Below are 23,597 nucleotides of genomic sequence, written 5' to 3'. Positions count from 1 at the left end.
CGGGTCAGTGGGATTAGTTCGGATTGATACAGGACTATGGGGAGAGAGGGGGTCAGTGAGATTAGTTTAGCATTGATACAGGACTATGGGGAGAGAGCGGGGCAGTGCGATTAGTTTGGGATTGATACAGGACTATGGTGAGAGACCGGGGCAGTGGGATCAGTTTGGGATTGATACAGTACTATGGGGAGAGAGCGGGGCAGTGGGATTAGTTTTGGGATTGATACAGGGCTATGTGGAGACAGTGGGGCAGTGGGAATAGTTTGGGGATTGATGCAGGGCTATAGGAAGAGAACGGCGCAGTGGGATTAGTTTGGGGATTGATACAGGGCTATCGGGAGAGAGCGGGTCAGTGGGATTAGTTTGGGGATTGATACAGGAATGTGGGGAGAGAGCGGGGCAGTGGGATTAGTTTGGGGATTGATACAGGACTGTGGGGAGAGAGCGGGGCAGTGGGATTAGTTTGGGGATTGATACAGGACTATGGGGAGAGAGCGGGGCAGTGTGATTAGTTTGGGGATTGATACAGGTCTATGGGGAGAGAGTGGGGCAGTGGGATTATTTTGGGACAGATACAGGATTATGGGGAGATAGCGGGGCAGTGGGATTAGTTTGGGATTGATACAGGACTATGAAGAGAGACCGAGGCAGTGGGATTAGTTTGGGATTGATACAGAACTATGGGGAGAGACGGGGCAGTGGGATTAGTTTGGAGATTGATACAGGACTATGGGGAGAGAGCGGGGCAGTGGGATTAGTTCGGGATTGATACAGGACTATGGGGAGAGATGGCGTCAGTGAGATTAGTTTGGCATTGATACAGGACTCTGGGGAGAGAGCGGGGCAGTAGGATTAGTTTGGGGATTTAAACAGGAATGTTGTGAGAGAGCGGGGCAGTGGGATTAGTTTGGGATTGATACAGGACTATGGAGAGAGAGCGAGGCAGTGCGATTAGTTTGGGATTGATACAGGACTATGGGGTGAGAGCGGGGCAGTGGGATTAGTTTGGAGATTGATACAGGACTATGGGGAGAGAGCGGGGCAGTGGGATTAGTTCGGGATTGACACAGGACTATGGGGAGAGAGGGGGTCAGTGAGATTAGTTTGGCATTGATACAGGACTATGGGGAGAGAGCGGGGCAGTGCGATTAGTTTGGGGATTGAGACAGGACTATGGGGAGAGAGCGGGGCAGTGGGATTAGTTTGGGGATTGATACAGGACTATGGGGAGAGAGCGTGGCAGTGGGATTAGTTTGGAGATTGATACAGGACTATGGGGAGAGAGCGGGGCAGTGAGATTAGTTTGGGGATTGATACAAGACTATGGGGAGAGAGCGGGGCAGTGGGATTAGTTTGTGGATTGATACAGGACTATGGGGAGATAGCGGGGCAGTGGGATTAGTTTTTGGATTGATACAGGGCTATGGGGAGAGAGCGGGGCAGTGGGATTAGTTTGTGGATTGATATAGGGCTATGGGGAGAGAGCGGGGCAGTGGGATTAGTTTGTGGATTGACACCGGACTATGGGGAGAGAGCGGGGCAGTGGGATTAGTTTGGGGATTGATACAGGATTATGGCGAGAGAGCGGGGCAGTGGGATTAATTTCCGATTGATACAGGACGATGGGGAGAGAGCGGGGCAGTGGGATTAGTTTGAGGATTGATACAGGACTATGGGGTGAGAGCGGGGCATTGGGATTAGTTTGGAGATTGATACAGGACTAATGGGAGAGAGCGGGGCAGTGGGATTAGTTTGGGGATTGATACAGGACTATGGGGAGAGAGCGGGGCAGTGGGATTAGTTTGGCGTTTGATACAGGACTATGGGGAGAGAGCGGGACAGTGGGAATAGTTTGGGTATTGAGACAGGACTATGGGGAGAGAGCGGGGCAGTGAGATTAGTTTGGGGATTGATACAAGACTATGGGGAGAGAGCGGGGCAGTGGGATTAGTTTGTGGATTGATACAGGACTATGGGGAGAGTGCGGGGCAGTGGGAATAGTTTGGGGATTGATACAGGGCTATGGCGATAGAGCGGGGCAGTGGGACTAGCTTGGGGATTGATACAGGACTATGGGGATAGAGCGGGGCAGTGGGATTAGTTTGGGGATTGATACAGGACTATGGGGAGAGAGCGGGGCAGTGGGATTAGTTTGTGGATTGATACAGGACTATGGGGAGAGAGGGGGGCAATGGGATTACTTTGTGGATTGATACGGGGCTATGTGGAGAGAGCGGGGCAGTGGGATTAGTTAGAGGATTGATACAGGACCAAGGGTGAGAGCGGGGCATTGGGATTAGTTTGGAGATTGATACAGGACTAATGGGAGAGAGCGGGGCAGTGGGATTAGTTTGGGGATTGATACAGGACTATGGGGAGAGAGCGGGGCAGTGGGATTAGTTTGGCGTTTGATACAGGACTATGGGGAGAGAGCGGGACAGTGGGAATAGTTTGGGTATTGAGACAGGACTATGGGGAGAGAGCGGGGCAGTGGGATTAGTTTGGAGATTGATACAGGACTATGGGGAGAGAGCGGGGCAGTGAGATTAGTTTGGGGTTTGATACAAGACTATGGGGAGAGAGCGGGGCAGTGGGATTAGTTTGTGGATTGATACAGGACTATGGGGAGATAGCGGGGCAGTGGGATTAGTTTTTGGATTGATACAGGGCTATGGGGAGAGAGCGGGGCAGTGGGATTAGTTTGTGGATTGATATAGGGCTATGGGGAGAGAGCGGGGCAGTGGGATTAGTTTGTGGATTGATACCGGACTATGGGGAGAGAGCGGGGCAGTGGGATTAGTTTGGGGATTGATACAGGATTATGGCGAGAGAGCGGGGCAGTGGGATTAATTTCCGATTGATACAGGACGATGGGGAGAGAGCGGGGCAGTGGGATTAGTTTGGGGATTGAGACAGGACTATAGGGAGAGAGCGGGGCAGTGGGATTAGTTTGGAGATTGATACAGGGCGATGGGGAGAGAGCGGGGCAGTGAGATTAGTTTGGGGATTGATACAGGGCTATGGGGAGTGAGCTTGGCAGTGGGATTAGATTGCGGATTGATACATTGCTATGGGGAGAGAGCGGGGCAGTGGGATAAGTTTGAGGATTGATACGGGACTCTGGGGAGAGAGCGGGGCAGTGGGATTAGCTTGGGGATTGAAACAATGCTATGGGGAGAGAGCGGTGCAGTGGGATTCGTTTGGGAATTGATACAGGACTATGGGGAGAGAGCGGGACAGTGGGATTAGTTCGGGGATTAATACAGGGCCATGGGTAGAGAGCGGGGCAGTGGGATTAGTTTGGGGATTGATACAGGGCTATGAGGAGAGAGCGGAGGAGTGGGATTCGTTTGGGCATTTATACAGGACTATGAGGCGAGAGCGGGGCAATCGGATTAGTTTGAGGATTAATACAGGGCCATGGGGAGAGAGCGGGGCAGTGGGATTAGTTTGGGGATTGAAACAGGGCTATGGGGAGAGGGCGGGACAGTGGGATTAGTTTGGGGATTGATACACGACTATGGAGAGAGAGCGGGGCAGTGAGATTAGTTTGGGGATTGATACAAGACTATGGGGAGAGAGCGGGGCCGTGGGATTAGTTTGTGGATTGAGACAGGGCTATGGGGAGAGAGCGGGGCAGTGGGATTAGTTTGTGGATTGATACAGGGCTATGGGGAGAGAGCGGGGCAGTGGAATTAGTTTGGGGATTGATACCGGACTATGGTGAGAGAGCCGGGCAGTGGGATTAGTTTTGGGATTGATACAGGACTATGGTGAGAGAGCGGGGCAGTTGGATTATTTTCCGATTGATACAGGACTATGGGGAGAGAGCGGGGCAGTGGGATTAGGTTGGGGATTGACAATGGACTATCGGTAGAGAGCAGGGCAGTGGGATTAGTTTGGAGATTGATACAGGGGTATGGGGAGAGAGCGGTGCAGTGAGATTAGTTTGGGGATTGATACAGCGCTATGGGGAGAGAGCTTGGCAGTGGGATTAGTTGCAGATTGATACAGGACTATGGGGAGAGTGCGGGGCAGTGGGATTAGTTTGGGGATAGATACAGGGCTATGGGGATAGAGCGGGGCAGTGGGACCAGCTTGGGGATTGATACAGGACTATGGGGATAGAGCGGGGCAGTGGGATTAGTTTGGGGATTGATACAGGACTATGGGGAGAGAGCGGGACAGTGGGATTAGTTCGGGGATTGATACAGGGCTATGGGGAGAGAGGGGGGCAGTGGGATTAGTTTGGGGATTGATACAGGGCTATGGGGAGAGAGCAGGGCAGTGGTATTAGTTTGGAGATTGATACAGGGCTATGAGGAGAGAGCGGAGGAGTCGGATTCGTTTGGGGATTGATACAGGACTATCAGGAGAGAGCGTGGCAGTCGGATTAGTTTGGGGATTGATACAGGGCTATGGGGAGAGAGCGGGGCAGTGGGATTAGTTTGGGGATTGATACAGGACTATGGGGAGAGGGCGGGGCATTGGGATTAGTTTGGGGATTGAAACAGGACTATGGGGAGAGAGCGGGGCAGTGGGATTAGTTTGGGATTGAAACAGGACTATGGGGAGAGAGCGGGGCAGTAGGATTAGGTTGGGATTGATACAGGACAATGGGGAGAAAGCGGGGCAGTGGGATTAGTTTGGGGATTGATACAGGACTATTGGGAGAGAGTGGTTCAGTGGGATTAGTTTGGGGATTGATACAGGACTATGGGGAGAGAGCGAGGCAGTGGGATTAGTTTGGGGATTGATACAGGAGTATTGGGAGAGAGTGGTTCAGTGGGATTAGTTTGGGGATTGATACAGGACTATGGGGAGAAAGCGGGGCAGTGGGGTTAGTTTGTGTGAGATTGAGCAGCCATTTTACATGAAATGCGTGGCGTCCATTTTATACCACGTCTCTTGTTACAGAGTCCGAGAGACTGAGGGAGACAGAAAGCCAGAGAGAGAGACACACAGAGAGAGACGCAGAGAGAGACAGAACATGAGAGCGCGAGAGAGAGACAGAGATTGAGAGACAGAGAGATCGAGAGACAGAGAGAGAGCGAGAGAATAGAGAGCGAGAGACAGAGAGAGATAGTGTGTGAGAGAGAGAGAGACAGAGAGAGAGTGCGAACGCGAGACAGAGATTGTGAGAGAAAGGGAGGAACAGAGAGAGAGAGGGAGAAAGAGGGAGATATACAGTGTGAGATAGAGAGCGAGACAGAGAAAAACGGAGAGAGAGAGTGAGACAGAGAGAACAAGAGAGAGAGAGAGAGAGAAAGTGTGAGAGGGAAAGAGAGAGGGAGGGAGAGAGAGAGAGAGAAGCAGAGGCTGAGGGAGAGAGAGAGTGTCAGAGAGAGGGAGGGAGAGAGAAAGAGCGAGAAGCAGAGACAGAGAGAGAGACAGAGAGAGGGACAGAGGGTGGGAGGGAGAGAGAAAGAGCGAGAAGCAGAGACAGAGGGAGAGAGAGGGACAGAGAGGGGCTGGGAAAGAGAAAGAGCGAGGAGCAGAGACAGAGAGAGAGAGAGAGAGGGACAGAGAGGGGGAGGGAGAGACACACACAGACACAAAGCTTCCTCACACAGATACACTGAGATACTAGACCTCAGCTCACTGAGGGGAAATCAAGGAGGGAGATTATTTCACCTGGTTTTCCTGGGTGTGGATTCTCTGGGAGTGGAGTCTTTGTGCGAGATCTCGAGAAAGCAAAAAGTGATTGTTACAATGCTAGTGTAAAATGGCGGTCCCTGAGCTGGAAAGGTATTTGTGGGTCAGAGAGCCTTGGGCTGATTAACATCTCAATGGTCAGGGCCAGGGTGAGTCACACAGTTACTGAGGTGTGTGCTGTCTGGGGACATTTACATGTGAATGGTCCCAGGGCAGGGAGCAGGGAGAGAGAGATTACATAACATCTCATATACCCCTAACCCAGGGTCACAGGGTCAGTGACCCCCCCTCCCTAAACCAGGGTCAGTGACCCCCCCTCCCTAACCCAGGGTCAGTGACACCCCCTCTCTAACCAACGGTCAGTGACCCCCCTCACTAACCCAGGGTCAGTGACACCCCCTCTCTAACCCACGGTCAGTGACCCCCCTCCATAACCCAGGGTCAGTGACACCCCCTCTCTAACCCACGGTCAGTGACCCCCCTCACTAACCCAGGGTCAGTGACCCCCCTTCCCTAAACCAGGGTCAGTGACCCCCCCTCCCTAACCCAGGGTCAGTGACCCCCCTCCCTAACCCAGGGTCAGTGACCCCCCCTCCCTAACCCAGGGTCAGTGACCCCCCTCCCTAACCCAGTGTCAGTGACCCCCCCTCCCTAACCCAGGGTCAGTGACTCCCCCTCTCCCTAACCCAGGGTCAGTGACACCCCCTCCCTAACCCAGGGTCAGTGGCCCCCCTCCCTAACCCAGGGTCAGTGACCCCCCCCTCCCTAACCCAGGGTCAGTGACACCCCCTCCCTAACCCAGGGTCAGTGACTCCACCTCCCTAACCCAGGGTCAGTGCCCCCCCCTCCCTAACCCAGGGTCAGTGACCCCCCACTCCCTAACCCAGGGTCAATGACCCCCATCACTAACCCAGGATCAGTGATCCCCCCTCCATTACCCAGGGTCAGTGACCCCCCCTCCCTAACCCAGGGTCAGTGACCCCCGTCCCTAACCCAGTGTCAGTGACCCCCCCTCCCTAACCCAGGGTCAGTGACCCCCCCCTTCCCTAACCCAGGGTCAGTGACCCCCCATCCCTTACCCAGGGTCAGTGACTCCCCCCTCCCAAACCCAGGGTCAGTGACCCCCCCTCCCTAACCCAGGGACAGTGACCCCCCCTTCCCTAACCCAGGGTCAGTGACTCCCCCTCCCTAACCCAGGGTCAGTGACCCCCCCTCCCTAACCCAGGGACAGTGACCCCCCCCTTCCCTAACTCAGAGTCAGTGACCACCCTCCCTAAACCTGTGTCACTGGGCAGGGATCAGGAACCCAGGTTTCCCCTCACTTCTGCCCCTCTGACACTGCGGCACTCCCTCAGTACTGCCCCTCCGACAGTGCGTCGCACCTTCAGTACTGCCCCTCCGACAGTGCAGCACAGTATACTCTGTATCTAACCCCGTGCTGCACCTGACCTGGGAGTGTTTGATGGGACAGTGTCGAGGGAGCTTTACTCTATATCTGACCCCCTGTACCTGTCCTGCGAGTGTTTGATGGCACAGTGTAGAGGGAGCTTTACTCTGTATCTAACCCCCTGTACCTGCCCTGGGAGTGTGTGATGGGACAGTGTAGAGGGAGCTTTACTCTGTATCGAATCCCGTGCTGTACATACCCTGAGAGTGTTTGATGAGACAGTGTAGAGGGAGCTTTACTCTGTATCTCACCTCGTGCTGCACCTGCCCTGGAGTGTTTGATGGGACAGTGTAGAGGGAGTTTTACTCTGTATCTAAACCCCTGTACCTGCCCTGGGAGTGTTTGATGGGACAGTGCAGAGCGAGCTTTACTCTGTATCTAACCCCTGCACCTGCCCTGGGAGTGTTTGATGGGACAGTGCAGAGCGAGCTTTACTCTGTATCTAACCCCCTGTACCTGCCCTGGGAGTGTTTGATGGGACAGTGTCGAGGGAGCTTTACTCTGTATCTAACCCCCTGTACCTGCCCTGGGAGTGTTTGATGGGACAGTGTCGAGGGAGCTTTACTCTGTATCGAACCCCCTGTACCTGCCCTGGGAGTGTTTGATGGGACAGTGTAGAGCGAGCTTTACTCTGTATCTAACCCCCTGTACCTGCCCTGGGAATGTTTGATGGGACAGTGTAGAGCGAGCTTTACTCTGTATCTAACCACCTGTACCAGCCCTGGGAGTGTTTGATGGGACAGTGTCGAGGGAGCTTTACTCTGTATCTAACCCCGTGCTGTACCTGCCCTGGGAGTGTTTGATGGGACAGTGTAGAGGGAGCTTTACTCTGTATCTACCCCGTGCTGTACCTGCTCTGGGAGTGTTTGATGGGACAGTGTAAACATAGAAACATAGAAACATAGAAAATAGGTGCAGGATTCGGCCATTCGGCCCTTCTAGCCTGCACCACCATTCAATGAGTTCATGGCTGAACATTCAACTTCAGTACCCCATTCCTGCTTTCTGGCCATACCCCTTGATCCCCCTAGTAGTAAGGACTTCATCTAACTCCTTTTTGAATATATTTAGTGAATTGGCCTCAACAACTTTCTGTGGTAGAGAATTCCACAGGTTCACCACTCTCTGGGTGAATAAGTTCCTCCGCATCTCGGTTCTAAATGGCTTACCCCTTATCCTTAGACTGTGACCTCTGTTTCTGGACTTCCCCAACATCGGGAACATTCTTCCTGCATCCAACCTGTCTAACCCCGTCAGAATTTTAAACAATTCTATGAGGTCCCCTCTCATTCTTCTGAACTCCAGTGAATACAAGGCCAGTTGATCCAATCTTTCTTGATAGGTCAGTCCCGCCATCCCAGGAATCAGTCTGGTGAACCTTCGCTGCACTCCCTCAATAGCAAGAATGTCCTTCCTCAGGTTAGGAGACCAAAACTGTACACAATACTCCAGGTGTGACCTCAACAATGCTCTGTACAACTGTAGCAGCACCTCCCTGCCCCTGTACTCAAATCCCCTTGCTACGAAGGCCAACATGCCATTTGCTTTCTTAACCGCCTGCTGCACCTGCATGCCAACCTTCAATGACTGATGTACCATGACACCCAGGTCTCTTTGCACCTCCCCTTTTCCTAATCTGTCACCATTCAGATAATTGTCTGTCTCCCTGTTTTTTCCACCAAATTGGATAACCTCACATTTATCCACATTATACTTCATCAGCCGTGCATTTGCCCACTCACCTCACCTACCCAAGTCGCTCTGCAGCTTCACAGCATCCTCCTTGCAGCTCACACTGCTACCCAACTTAGTGTCATCCGCAAATTTGGAGATACTACATTTAATCCCCTCATCTAAATCATTAATGAACAGTGTAAACAGCTTAAGTATCATTCGCCAATCCATCCCAGCCAATTCACGCCTCATACCTTCAAAGTTAGCCTTCTTTAAGTTCTGGACCATGGTCTCTGAATTAACTGTTTCATTCTCCATCCCAATGCAGAATTCCACCATATTATGGTCACTCTTCCCCAAGGGGCCTCGCACAACGAGATTGCTAATTAATCCTCTCTCATTACATAACACTCAGTCTATGATGGCCTCCCCCCTAGTTGGTTCCTCGACATATTGGTCTAAACAATCTTTCCTTATGCACTCCAGGAAATCCACCTCCACCGTATTGCTTCCAGTTTGATTAGCCCAATCTATGTGCATATTAAAGTCACCCATTATAACTGCTGCACCTTTATTGCACGCACCCCTAATTTCCTGTTTGATGCCCTCCCCAACATCACTCCTACTGTTTGGAGGTCTGTACACAACTCCCACTAACGTTTTTTGCCCTTTGGTGTTCTGCAGCTCTACCCATTTCGATTCCACATCATCCAAGCTAATGTCCTTCCTAACTATTGCCTTAATCTCCTCCTTAACCAGCAATGCTACCCCACCTCCTTTTCCTTTTATTCTATCTTTCCTGAATGTTGAATACCCCTGGATGTTGAGTTCCCAGCCCTGATCATCCTGGAGCCACGTCTCCGTGATCCCAATCACATCATATTTGTTAACATCTATTTGCACAGTTAATTCATCCACTTATTGCGGATACTCCTTGCATTAAGACACAAAGCCTTTTGGCTTATTTTTTTTAACACCGTTTGTCCTTTTAGAATTTTGCTGTACAGTGGCCCTTTTTGTTTTTTGCCTTGGGTTTCTCTGCCCTCCACTTTTCCTCATCTCCTTTCTGTCTGTTGATTTTGCCTCCTTTTTGTTTCCCTCTATCTCCCTGCATTGGTTCCCATCCCCCTGCCATAATAGTTTAACTCCTCCCCAACAGCACTAGCAAACACTCCCCCGAGAACATTGGTTCCGATCCTGCCCAGGTGCAGACCGTCCGGATTGTACTGGTCCCTCCTCCCCCAGAACCGGTTCCAATTACCCAGGAATTTGAATCCCTCCCTTCTCCACCATTGCTCAACTTACTCACTCACTCACCCACGCACTCACCCATCCACTCACCCATCCACTCACTCACCCACCCACTCACTCAATCACTCACCCAATCACCCACCCACTCACCCACTCAAACATACACTCACTCACTCAACCACTCACCCACTCACTCACCCATCACCCATCCACTTAATCACGCACTCGCTCACTCACTCACTCACGCACTCACCCACTCACCAATCACATATTCACTCACCCATCCACTCACTCACCCACTCACTCAATCACTCACCCAGTCACCCACCCACTCACCCACTGAATCACACACTCACCCACTCACCCAACCACCCACATACCCACCCACTCACCCATCCACTCACTAACTCACTCACTCACCCACTCACTCACCTATCCACTCACTTACTCACTCACACACCCATCCATTCACTCATCCACTCACTCACCAATCCACTCACCCATCCACTCACCCATCCACTCACCCAGCCAATCACTCATCCATCCACGCACACATCCACTCACTCACTCACTCACGCACTCACTCACCTATCCACTCACTCACCTATCCACTCACCCACTCACACACCCACTCACACACCCATCCAATCACTCACTCACCCACTCACTCACCCACTTACACACCCATCCAATCACTCACTCATCCACTCACCCATCCACTCACCCATCCACTCACCCATTCACTCACCCATCCACTCACTCAATCACTCACCCATCCACTCACCCATCCACTCACCCATCCACTCACCCATCCACTCACCCAATCACTCACCCAATCACTCACCCATCCACTCACATATCCAGTCACCCAACCACTCACTCACCTATCCACTCACTCACCCACCCACACACTCACTCATTCACCCAAACACCCAACCACCCACACATCCACACACTCACCTCACTCACTCACTCACTCACTCACTCACTCACTCACTCATGCACTCACTGACCTATCCACTCACTCATTCACCCACCCACTCACTCACTCACTCACCCACTCACTCACCCATTCACTCACTCACCCATTCAATCACTGAACCACTCACCCATCCACTCACCCATCCACTCACCCATCTACTCACTCACTCACCCATCCACTCACCCACTCACTCACACATCCACTCACTCACTCACACATCCACTCACTCACTCACACACTCACCCATCCACTCACCCATCCAATCACCCACCCACCCACTCACCCATCCACTCACCCATCCAATCACTCACCCATCAACTCACCCACCCACTCACCCATTCACTCACCCATCCAATCACCCAACCATCAACTCACCCACCCACTCACCCACCCACTCACCCATCCACTTAGCCACCCACCCTCTCACCCATCCACTCACCCATCCACTCACCCATCCACTCACCCATCCACTTAGCCACCCACCCACTCACCCATCCACTCACCCATCCACTCACCCATTCACTCACCCATCCACTCACCCATCCACTCACCCATCCACTTACCCACCCAATCACTCACACATCCACTCACCCATCCACTCACCCATCCACTCACCCACTCACTCACCCACTCACTCACCCACTCACCCATCCACTCACCCATCCACTCACCCATCCACTCACCCATCCAATCACCCATCCACTCACTCACCCACCAACCCAACCACACAATCACTCACCCTTCCACTTACTCCACTCACCCACTCACTCACTCACCCACTTACTCCAATCACTTACTCACTCACCCACCCACTTACTCACTCATTCACTCACTCTCTCACTCACCCACTCACTCACTCACCCACTCACTTACCCACCCACTTACTCCACTCAATCACCCACCCACCAAACCACACAATCACTCACCCACCCAATTACTCCACTCACCCAGTCACTCACCCACTCAGACACCCATCCGCTCACTCACCCATTCACTCACTCACCCATTCACTCACTCACCCATTCAATCACTCACCCAAACACTCACCCACTCAGCCAATCACTCATCCACCAACTCACTCACCAACTCACCCACTCGCTCACTCACCCACTCACTCATCCACTCACCCACTCACTCACTCACACACCCAGCCATTCACTGACATTCACTCACCCACTCACCCACTCTTTCACCCAATCACTCAATCACTTAATCACCCACCCACTTGCTCACTCATTCACTCACCCACTCACCAACTCACCCACCCACCCACCACTCACCCTCTCACTCACCCACCCACTCATTCACCCACCCACTCACTCACCCACTCACCCACCAACTCACCCACTCACTCACCCACTCACACACCCATCCTCTCACACATCCAATCACCCACCTATTCACCCACCCACCACTCAACCACCCACCTATTCACCCTCTCACACACTCACCCACTCACCCATCCACTTACCCACTCACTCAATCACTCACCCAGTCACCCACCCACTCACCCACTCAATCACACACTCACTCACTCAACCACTCACTCACTCACTCACCCACTCACTCACCTATCCACTCACTCACTCACCCACCCATTCACTCATTCACCCACTCATTCACCCACTCACACACCCATCCTCTCACTCACTCACTCACCCACTCACCCATCCACTTACTCACTCGCTCACTCACTCACCCACTCACCCATTCACTCACTCACCCACTCACTCAATCACTCACCCAGTCACCCACCCACTCACCCACTCAATCACACACTCACTCACTCAACCACTCACTCACTCACTCACCCACTCACTCACCTATCCACTCACTCACTCACCCACCCTTTCACTCACTCACCTACTCACTCACCCACTCACATACCCATCCTCTCACTCACTCACTCATCCACTCACTCACACTCACTCACTCACCCACTCACTCACCCATTCACTCAATCACCTATTCAATCACTCACCCACTCATCCATCCACTCACCCATCCACTCACTCACTCACTCACTCACCCATCCACTCATTCACTCACTCACCCACTCACCCACTCACCCATCCAATCACGCACCCACCCACCCAATCACTCACCCATCCACTCACCCATCCACTCACCCATCCACTCACCCACACAATCACTGACACATCCACTCACCCACTCACTCACCTACTCACCCACTCACCCATCCACTCGCCCATCCACTCATCCACCCACTCATCCACCCACTAATCCACCCACTCACCCATCCACTCACCCATCCACTCACCCATCCACTCACCCATCCACTCACTCACTCACCCACCCAATCACTCAAACATCCACTCACCCATCCACTCACCCATCCATTCACTCACCCACCCACCCAATCACTCACTCACCCACTCACCCATCCACTCACCAACCCACTCACCCAATCACTCACCCGTCTATTCACTCATCCACTCAACCACCCAATCACTCACCCATCCACTCACCCATTCATTCACTCACCCACCCACTCACCTACTCACACACTCACCCACTCACCCACTCACCCATCCACTTACTCACTCGCTCGCTCACTCACTCACTCACCCACTCACCCACTCACCCATCCACTTACTCACTCACTCACTCACTCACTCACCCACCCACTCACTCACTCACCCATCCACTCACTCACCCACTCACTCAATCACTCACCCAGCCACCCACCCACTCACCCACTCAATCACACTCTCACCCACTCATCCAACCACCCACACACCCACCCACTCACACATCCACTCACTCGCTCACTCACCCACTCACTCTCCTATCCACTCACTCACTTACCCACCCACTCACTCACTCACCCATCCACTCACCCATCCACTCACCCACCCAATCACTCACCCATCCAATCACACATCCACTCACTCACTCACTCACTCACGCACCCATTCAATCACTCACCAAAACACTCACCCACTCACCCAATCACTCATCCACCAACTCACTCACCAACTCACCCACTCGCTCACTCAGCCACTCACTCATCCATTCACCCACTCACTCACTCACACACCCAGCCATTCACTGACATTCACTCACCCACTCACCCACTCTTTCACCCACTCACTCAATCACTTAATCACCCACCCACTTGCTCACTCATTCACTCACCCACTCACCCACCTATTCACCCACCCACCACTCAACCACCCACCTATTCACCCTCTCACACACTCACCCACTCACCCATCCACTTACCCACTCACTCAATCACTCACCCAGTCACCCACCCACTCACCCACTCAATCACACACTCACTCACTCAACCACTCACTCACTCACTCACCCACTCACTCACCTATCCACTCACTCACTCACCCACCCATTCACTCACTCACCCACTCATTCACCCACTCACACACCCATCCTCTCACTCACTCACTCACCCACTCACCCATCCACTTACTCACTCGCTCACTCACTCACCCACTCACCCATTCACTCACTCACCCACTCACTCAATCACTCACCCAGTCACCCACCCACTCACCCACTCAATCACACACTCACTCACTCAACCACTCACTCACTCACTCACCCACTCACTCACCTATCCACTCACTCACTCACCCACCCTTTCACTCACTCACCCACTCACTCACCCACTCACATACCCATCCTCTCACTCACTCACTCATCCACTCACTCACACTCACTCACTCACCCACTCACTCACCCATTCACTCAATCACCTATTCAATCACTCACCCACTCATCCATCCACTCAGCCATCCACTCACTCACTCACTCACTCACCCATCCACTCATTCACTCACTCACCCACTCACCCACTCACCCATCCAATCACGCACCCACCCACCCAATCACTCACCCATCCACTCACCCATCCACTCATCCACCCACTCATCCTCCCACTAATCCACCCACTCACCCATCCACTCACCCATCCACTCACCCATCCACTCACCCATCCACTCACCCATCCATTCACTCACTCACCCACCCAATCACTCAAACATCCACTCACCCATCCACTCACCCATCCATTCACTCACCCACCCACCCAATCACTCACTCACCCACTCACCCATCCACTCACCAAACCACTCACCCAATCACTCACCCGTCTATTCACTCATCCACTCAACCACCCAATCACTCACCCATCCACTCACCCATTCATTCACTCACCCACCCACTCAGCTACTCACACACTCACCCACTCACCCACTCACCCATCCACTTACTCACTCGCTCGCTCACTCACTCACTCACCCACTCACCCACTCATCCATCCACTTACTCACTCACTCACTCACTCACCCACCCACCCACTCACTCACTCACCCATCCACTCACTCACCCACTCACTCAATCACTCACGCAGTCACCCACCCACTCACCCACTCAATCACACTCTCACCCACTCATCCAACCACCCACACACCCACCCACTCACGCATCCACTCACTCGCTCACTCACCCACTCACTCTCCTATCCACTCACTCACTCACCCACCCACTCACTCACTCACCCATCCACTCACCCATCCACTCACCCACCCAATCACTCACCCATCCACTCACACATCCACTCACTCACTCACTCACTCACGCACTCACTCACCTATCCACTCACTCACCCACCCACCCACTCACTCACTCACCCACTCACTCACCCACTCACACACCCATCCACTCACACACCCATCCACGCACAAATCCAATCACTCACCCGTCCACTCACCCACCCACTCACCCACTCACCCACCCACTCACTCACCTACCCAGGCATTCACACATTCACTCACCCACACACACATTCACTCACTCACTAACTCACTCAACCACTCACTCACCCATCCGCTCACTCACTCATTCACTCACTCAATCACTCACCCACTCACTCACTCACCCACCCACTCACTCCACTCACTCATCCACCCACCCAACAACACAATCACTCACCACCCACTTATTCCACTCACCCACTCACACACCCATCCACTCACTCACTCACTCACTCACTCACTCGCTCACTCACTCACTCACTCACTCACTCACTCACTCACCCACTCACTCACCCACCCATTCACTCACTCACCCATTCAATCACTCACCCACTCACCCATCCTCTCACCCATCCACTCACTCACTCACTCACCCATCCACTCACTCACTCACTCACTCACACACCCACTCACTCACTCACTCACCCACCCACTCACTCACCCGCACACTTACGCCACTCACTCACTCACTCACTCACTCATTGACTCACACACTCACCCATCCATTCACTCACTCAAGCACTCACACATCCACTCACTCACTCACACATCCACTCACTCACCCACTCACCCACCCACTCACTCACCCGCACACTTACGCCACTCACTCACTCACTCATTGACTCACACACTCACCCATCCATTCACTCACTCAAGCACTCACACATCCACTCACTCACTCACACATCCACTCACTCACCCACTCACCCATCTACTCGCTCACTCACTCACTCACCCAATCATCCACTCACCCAATTACTCACTCTCCAATCACTTACTCACTCACTCAGCCAGTCAATTACATACTGATTCACTCACCCCTCCACTCACCCACTCACTCACACACTCACTCACCCACCCACTCACTCACCCGCCCACTTACTCCACTCACTCACTCACCCACTCATTGACTCACCCACCCACTCATCCACTCACTCACACACCCTCTCACTCACCCACTCACTCACTCACCCAGCCAGCCATTCACCGACATTCACTCACCCACTCACTCACTCACTCAATCATTCAACCACTCATTCACCCACTCACTCAATGACTTACTCACCCACTCACCCACTCACTCACCCACTCACTCATCCACCCACTCACTCATCCACCCACTCACTCACCAACTCACCCACTCGCTCACTCACCCACTCACTCATTCACTCACCCACTCACTCACTCACCCACCCAGCTATTCACTGACATTCACTCACCCACTCACTCACTCACTCATTCAACCACTCATTCACCCACTCACTCAATGACTTACTCACCCACCCACTTACTCACTCATTCACTCACTCACACACCCACCCACTCATTCACCCACTCACTCACTCATACTCACTCACACACACACCCACTCACTCACCCACTCACTCACTCACTCACCCACTCTTTCACCCACTCACTCAATCACTTACTCACCCACCCACGTACTCACTCATTCACTCACCCACTCACCCACCCACCCACCACTCAACCCCTCACTCACCCACGCACTCACTCACCCACTCACCCACTCATTCACCCTTCCACTCACTCACCCACTCACCCACCCACTCAGCCACTCACCCACCCACTCACTCACCCACCCAGCCATTCACACATTCACTCACCCACACACACATTCACTCACTCACTCACTCACTCACCCACTCACTCACCCATCCACTCACTCATTCATTCACTCACTCAATCACTCACCCACTCACTCACCCACTCACTCACCCATCCACTTGCTCCACAAACTCACCCACCCACCCAACCACACAATCACTCACCACCCACTTACTCCACTCGCCCACTCACACACCCATCCACTCACTCAGTCACTCACTCACTCACTCACTCACTCACTCACTCACCCATCCACTCACTCACCCACTCACTCACTCACTCACTCACCCACCCACTCACTCACCCGCTCACTTACGCCAATCACTCATTCACTCACTCATTGACTCACACACCCACTCGTCCACTCACTCACTCACCCAGCCAGCCATTCACCGACATTCACTCACCCACTCACTCACTCATTCAACCACTCATTCACCCACTCACTCAATGCCTTACTCACACACCCATTTACTCACTCATTCACTCACTCACACACCCACTCACTCATCCACCCACTCACTCACCAACTCACCCACTCGCTCACTCACCCACTCACTCACTCACCCAATCACTCACCCACCCACTTACTCCACTCACTCAGCCACCCACCCAACCACACAATCACTCACCCACCCACTTACTCCACTCACCCACTCATCACCCACTCACACACCCATCCACTCACCCACTCACTCACCCACTCACACACCCATCCACTCACTCACTCACTCACTCACCCATTCCCTCACTCACCCACTCACTCACTCACTCACCCACTCACTCACGCATTCACTCACTCACCCATTCAATCACTCCCCCACTCACCCATCCACTCACCCATCCACTCACTCACTCACTCACTCACTCACCCATCCACTCACTCACACATCCACACACTCACTCACACATCCACTCACTCACACACCCACTCACCCATCCACTCGCTCACTCACTCACTCACTCACTCATCCACTCACTCACCCACTCACTCACTCACTCACTCACCCACTCACTCACCCATTCACTCACTCACCCATTCAATCACTCACCCATCCACTCACTCACTCAGTCACACATCCACTCACTCACTCACTCACTCACACATCCACTCACTCACTCACTCACACATCCACTCACTCACTCACACATCCACTCACTCACTCACCCACTCACCCATCCACTCACCCATTCACTCACTCACCAAATCACCCACTCACCCACTTACTAACTCTCCAATCACTTACTTACTCAGTCACCCACTCACTCACATACTGATTCACTCACCCCTCCACTCAGCCACCCACTCAATCACTCACCCACCCACTCACTCACCCGCCCACTTACTCCACTCACTCACTCACTCACTCACTCACTCACTCACTCACTCATTGACTCACCCACCCACTCATCCACTCACTCACACACCCACTCACTCACTCACCCAGCCAACCATTCACCGATATTCACTCACCCACTCACTCACTCACTCATTCAACCACTCATTCACCCACTCACTCAATGACTTACTCACTCACCCACTTACTCACTCATTCACTCACTCACACAACCACCCACTCATTCACCCACTCACTCAATCATACTCACTCACAAACCCACCCACTCACTAACACTCTCACCCACTCACTCATCCACCTACTCACTCACCAACTCACCCACACGCTCACTCACCCACTCACTCACTCACTCACCCACTCACTCACTCACCCAATCACTCACCAACCCACTTACTCCAATCACTCAGCCACCCATCCAACCACACAATCACTCACCCGCCCACTTACTCCACTCACCCACTCACTCACCCACTCACTCACCCACTCACACACCCATCCACTCACTCACTCACTCACTCACTCACTCACCCATCCACTCACTCACCCACTCACTCACTTACCCACTCACTCACCCATTCACTCACTCACCCATTCAATCACTCACCCACTCACCCATTCACTCACTCACCCATTCAATCACTCACCCACTCACCCATTCACTCACTCACCCATTCAATCACTCACCCACACACTTACTCCACTCACCCACTCACTCACCCACTCACTCACCCACTCACTCACCCATTCACTCACCCATCCACTCACTCACTCACTCACTCACTCACTCACCGATCCACTCACTCACCCACTCACACACTCACTCACCCACTCACTCACCCATTCACTCACTCACCGATTCAATCACTCACCCACTCACCCATCCACTCACCCATCCATTCACTCACTCACTCACCCATCCACTCACTCACACATCCACTCACTCACTCACACATCCACTCACTCGCACACCCACTCACCCATCCACTCGCTCACTCACTCACTCATTCATCAACTCACTCACCCATTCACTCACTCATCCATTCAATCATTCACCCATCCAATCACCCATCCACTCACTCACTCACTCACACATCCACTCACTCACTCACTCACACATCCACTCACTCACTCACACATCCACTCACTCACTCACACATCCACTCACTCACTCACTCACCCACTCACCCATCCACTAACCCATTCACTCACTCACCAAATCACCCACTCACCCACTTACTCACTCTCCAATCTCTTACTCACTCACTCACCCACACACTCAGATACTGATTCAATCACCCCTCCACTCACCCACCCACTCACTCACTCACCCACCCACTCACTCACCCATTCACTCACTCACCCATTCAATCACTCACCCATCCAATCACCCATCCACTCACTCACTCACTCACACATCCACTCACTCACTCACTCACTCACTCACACATCCACTCACTCACTCACACATCCACTCACTCACTCACCCACTCACCCATCCACTCACCCATTCACTCACTCACCAAATCACCCACTCACGCACTTACTCACTCTCCAATCACTTACTCACTCACTCACCCACACACTCACATACTGATTCACTCACCCCTCCACTCACCCACCCACTCACTCACTCACCCACCCACTCACTCACCAACCCACTTACTCCAGTCACTCACTCACTCACTCACTCATTGACTCACCCACCCACTCATCCACTCACTCACACACCCACTCACTCACTCACTCACTCACTCACCCAGCCAGCCATTCAGCGACATTCACTCAACCACTCACTCACTCACTCTTTCAACCACTCATTCACCCACTCACTCAATTACTTACTCACCCACCCACTTACTCACTCATTCACTCACTCACACACCCACCCACTCATTCACCCACTCACTCATACTCACTCACACTCCCACCCACTCAGTCACTCACCCACTCACCCACTCACCCACTCACCCAAACACTCTCCCACTCACCCACTCACTCATCCACCAACTCACTCACCAACTCACCCACTCGCTCAATCACCCACTCACTCAACCACTCACCCACTCACTCTCTCACCCACCCAGCCATTCACTGACATTCACTCACTCACTCACTCACCCACTCTTTCACCCAATCACTCAATCACTTACTCACCCATCCATTACTCATTCATTCACTCACCCACTCACCCACCCACCCACCACTCACCACCTCACTCACCCACCCACTCACCCACTCACCCACTCATTCACCCACCCACTCACTCATTCTCCCACCCACTCACTCACCCACTCACTCACCTACTCACCCACTCACCCAGCCACTCACTCACCCACCCAACCATTCACACATTCACTCACCCACTCACTCACACTCACTCACTCACTCACTCAATCACTCACTCACTCACTCACTCAATCACTTACTCACTCACCCACCCACTTACTCACTCATTCACTCACTCACTCACTCACTCACTCACCACTCACTCACTCACTCACCCACTCACTCACCCACCCACTTACTCCACTCACTCACCCACCCACCCAACCACACAATCACTCACCCTTCCACTTACTCCACTCACCCACTCACTCACTCACCCAATTACTCCAATCACTCACTCACTCACCCACTCATTCACCCACTCACTCACCCACTCACTCACCCACTTACTCCACTCACTCACCCACCCACATAATCCACTCACTCACTCACTCACCACTCACTCACCCACTCACTGACTCCAATCACTCACTCACTCACCCACCCACCCACACACTCATTCACTCACTCACCCACTCACTTACTCACTTATTCACTCACTCACCCACCCACTCATTCACCCACTCACTCACTCATACTCACTCACTCACTCACTCACTCACTCACACTCACATATCCACTTACCCACTCACTCAATTACTCACTCACCCACCCAGCCATTCACTGACATTCACTCACCCACGCACTCACTCACTCACCAACACACTCATTCACTCTCACTCAATCACTCACCCACTAACTCAATCACTTACTCACTCACCCACCCACTTGCTCCACTCACTCACTCACCCGCTCACTCACTCACCCACCCACTCACTCATCCACCCACCCACTTACTCCACTCACTCACTCACCCTCCCACTTACTCCACTCACTCACTCACTCAACCACTTACTCCACTCACTCACTCACACACCCACCCACTCACTCACTCACCTAGTTCACTCACTCACTCACTCTCCCACTCATCCCCTCATGCCACTCACTCACTCATTCACTCACCCACTTACCCAATCAACCACTCACTCACACACGCACTGACCCATCCACTCACCCACCCACTCACCCACCCACTCACCCTCCAATTCACCCACCCACTCACTCACCCACCCATCCACTCACTCCACTCACTCACCCACCCACTCACCCACCCACTCACTCACCCACTCACTCCACTCACTCACCCACTTACTCCACACAGTCACCCACCCAGCCACACACTCACTCACTCACCCACTCACACACCCACCCACACACTCACTCACCCACTCACTCACTTAATCACTCACTCACCCACCCGTTACTCACACATTCACTCACTAACTCACCCACCCACTCATTCACCCACTCACTCACTCATACTCACTCACACACCCACCCACTCACCAACACACTCATTCACTCACTCACTCACTCACCCACTAATTCAATCACTTACTCACTCACCCACTCACTTACTCACTCACTCACTCAGCCACCCACCCACCCACACCACCACTCACTTATCCACTCACCCAGCAACTCACTCACTCACCCACCAAGCCATTCACTGACATTCACTCACCCACGCACTCACTCACTCACTCACCAACACACTCATATACTCACTTACTCACTCACCCACCCAATTACTCACTCATTCACTCACTCACCTAGCACTCACTCACCTACTCACTCACTCACTCACACTCACTCACCCATACCTCCAATCACTCATTCACCGACTCACTGACTCAATCACAGCAGCAGCAGCATTGAAAAAGATTTAATCAAAAATGTTATATATATGTATAAATATATATAATCAAAAGACATGACATGACATGAGCTGAGCTGAGCTAAAGAAGGGGGATATGCTGCGGGAACCTAGCCCACCTTGTTTGGCTGCCTAAATAAAACACTTGGGTGAAGTGGCCTTGTTGCGAAGATGCATACTGTTGTATTTTTCCAGGGTGCACTATGGTAGGATCCGACTGTGTGGCTCCTGATGCCACAAGGTAAGCCTGCAACACCCCACACCCCACCACACACACAATCCAGAGGGGAGCCCTGTGGAATAGCTGGCTGGCTGGCTGCATTCCACAGGGGCCCGGCTCAAGCATTGCCAGCTTCCCCAGCAGCACCACCAGCAGCTCCAGCAGCCCAGCATTCAAAAAGCTTTTGTATATATTTATATATATATATGTATATATAATATTTGATTATCAAAAGACATGAAATGACCTGAGCTGAGCTGAGCTGAGCTAAAGAAGAGGGATACGCTGCCTGCGGGAACCTGGCCCACCTTGTTGAGGAGGATCTAAAACACACCCCTGGGTGAAGTCACCTTGTTTCCAACAGGCGAAACTTGGGATTTATCCCGGATCCCAAAGTCTTGTCCCTCCCGCCCAATGCCACGCCCCTTGTCCCGCCCACTGCGCCGCCCCTTGTCCCGCCCACTGCGCCGCCCCTTGCCCCACCCTCTGTCCCGCCCACTGCCCCTCCCCTTGCCTCGCCCACTACTACAATCCTTGACCCGC

Source organism: Pristiophorus japonicus, unplaced genomic scaffold (genome assembly GCF_044704955.1).
Source record: "Pristiophorus japonicus isolate sPriJap1 unplaced genomic scaffold, sPriJap1.hap1 HAP1_SCAFFOLD_125, whole genome shotgun sequence".
NCBI classification, from domain to species: Eukaryota; Metazoa; Chordata; class Chondrichthyes; family Pristiophoridae; genus Pristiophorus; species Pristiophorus japonicus.
Note: the sequence above shows the minus strand (reverse complement) of the source record.